We start from the raw sequence: 3,012 nt of genomic DNA, 5'->3' as shown, positions 1-3,012 counted from the left end.
GCACTCGCCGCCCTCATCCTCCGGGTTGGTGTAAAGTTCCTGCAGAATTGGAGGGAAGCAAGGGACGAACGGGCGTGGGACAGACCTTCGTCCAGTCAGTCGAGGCTGAGACCCAGGCAGGGGCAACTGGGGACCGACCTCCTGCCTCTCCGGTCCGGCAGGGCTTGTCGAAGACGGCCAGGAGATGTGGACGGGGGCGGAGAGACAACTTGGCAGACTTCGCCAAGTAAGACGAGAGGAGGAGATCGATGGAATAGACTGATGGACAAGAGGAAGCCTTGGGAAATGGCAGAAGTGGCTGGCGGACTGCGTGGTCACTCCAGGATGAGAAGACAGGGACCAGGCACTGGTCTCTTGCTGTTTCCCTGAAGAGAGCAGGAGACCTGCAGGAATGGAGGATGCAGACTGGCATACCCTGGCTCATGGACTAGGCGGTGAAAGAGGTCAAAAGTGGTTATTTGCCAAACGGTCTCTGGAAGGTAGTGACACTACAAAAAAGAAGACAAAAAATTAATGGGGCAGAGAACTAGTCATAAACATACTTGCATAATTCTAAACCATGCTCATAAAAGAAATACTGCAAACGCAGAAAAGATTAGAACTGTTCTAGAGGTTATTAATCACCAAATAGCTGAGAAGATGAGCCAGAGATACACGCTTGATAGACTTGTTGGAGCGCAGAATACTGTATCAAAGGCCCTGAACTGGGTCTCAATGCTACCTCAAATGCCCCGCCCCCCCCCAAGCCAAACATTTGCTTAGCTTGTGGGCAAGTGGATGGGTCCTGAAGGGAGGACAAGGCAGGGAGAAAAACAACAGGTATACCTGCCCTTATTGGTGTCCGTATCCATTTGCTCGTTTACATTGGGGAGGTAAATTTAATCCGATTGGTCCACACTGAACAAACTTGAGCTGAGAACATGGAAATTTGCCCTAGCAACATAGGTAGATTCTGCAAGCACTTAAAGTCAGCCTGCTGAGTTAAAAGACACAGGGATAGGAAGTCAGAAATAATTATGTGTAAATGTAAAACCAAAGTCACTGCCGTCGAGTCAATTCTGACTTATAGCAATCCCTTTTGGCTTTATGAGGTAGTAAATCTTTACAGAAGTAGATTGCCCAATCTTCTTTCCACGGAGTGGCTGGTGGGTTTGAACCATCAATCTTCTGGTTAGCAGTCAAATGACTTAGGCACTGTATCACCAGAGCTCCTTCATTATGTATAGAAAAGTTGAAAATGAAAAAAATTAAGGATACAAAAGCTAAAGTAAGACCTTGAGTATATTCTACCTGAATTTAGAAACCATCTCAAAAATAGATTTGATACATTAAGCACTAATGACTGAAGAACAGAAACTTGGGGTATGACATGATATATGAAGAAAGCAAAAAGTCATTAAAAAGGAAAGAAAGAAAACACCAAAACGGATGTCAGAAGAGATTCTGAAACTTGCTCTTGAGTAAGTAGCTAAAACAAAAATAAATGATGAAGTGAAAGAGCTGAACAGAAAATTTCAAAGGGTGGCTCAAGAAGACAAAGTAAAGTATTGTAATGAAATGTACAAAGACCTAGATTAGAAAACCAAAAGGGAAAAACATGCTTGGCATTTTTCAAGCTGAAAGAACTGAAGAAAAAATTCAAGCCTTGAATTTCAATATTGAAGGATTCTGAAGGAGTTTTGGTGGTGCATGCCTAACATATCCAACTGCTAACCAGAAGTTTAGTAGTTCAAACCCACCAGCTACTCCACAGAAGGAAGAAGGGGCAATCTACTTCCATAAAGATTTACTGCCTCAGAAACCTGATGGGGGTCGCTATGCGTCAGAATTGATTTGATGGCGTGAGTTTGTTTGTTTTAGATGGGAAAAGTATTGATTGATGAAAGAAGCATCAAAAGAAGATGGAAGGAATGCACACAGTCACTATACCAAAGAGAATTGGTTGATGTTCTGCCATTTTGGGGGACAGCATATGATCAAGAACCAATGATACTGCAGGAGGAAGTCCCAGCTGTGCTGAAGGCATTGATGAAAAATAAGGCTCTGAGAATTGACAAAATACCAATTCAAATGTTTCAATAAATGGATGCAATACAATAAGCACTCGTCTATGCCAAGAATTTTGGAAGAGAGCTACCTGACTAACCAACTGGAAGAAATTTATATTTGTGCCCATTCCAAAGAAAGGTAATCCAACAGAATATGGAAATTATTGAACAATATCATTAATATCACATGTAATTAAAATTTTGCTGAAGATAGTTCAAAAATGGTTGCAGCGGTACATCAACAGGAAACTGCCAGGAATTCAAGCTGGATTCAGAAAAGGACATGGAATGAGGGATATCACTGCTGATGTTAGATGGATCTTGGCTGAAAACAGAGATACCAGTAAAATATTTTATTGACTATGCAAAGGCATTCAACTGTATGGATCATAAAAAATTATGGTTAACATTGCAAAGAATGGGAATTTCAGAACACTTATTACTGCTCATGTCAGTGTGTACATAGACTTAAGAGGCAGTCATTCAAACAGAACAAGAGGATACTACATAGTTTAAAATCAGGAAGAGTGTATGCTAGTGTTGTACCCTTTCACCACACTTAGTCTGTATGCTGAGCAAATAATCCGAGAGGCTGGACTAAATGAAGAGGAATGCAGCATCAGGATTGGAGGAAGACTCATCAACAACCTGTGATATGCAGATGACTGAAAGTTAAGAAGACTTGAAGCACTTACTGATGAAGATCAAAGACTATAGTGTTCAGTATGGACCACTCAACATGAAGAAGACAAAAAATGCTCACAACTGGACCAATAAGCAACAACATGAGAAGTGGAGAAAAGGTTAAAGTTGTCAAAGATTTCATTTTACTTGGATCTACAATCAAAACCGATGGAAACAGCAGTCAAGAAGTCAACAACATATTGCATTGAACAAATCTGCTGCAAAAAATTCTCTTTAAAGTGTTGTCTTAGGTTAAGCTCTCTAGAGAAGCAAAACAAAA

This window comes from Orycteropus afer, unplaced genomic scaffold (assembly GCF_000298275.1).
Source record: "Orycteropus afer afer isolate SDZICR_OR568_19922 unplaced genomic scaffold, OryAfe1.0 scaffold00122, whole genome shotgun sequence".
In the NCBI taxonomy this organism is placed as follows: Eukaryota; Metazoa; Chordata; class Mammalia; order Tubulidentata; family Orycteropodidae; genus Orycteropus; species Orycteropus afer.
Note: the sequence above shows the minus strand (reverse complement) of the source record.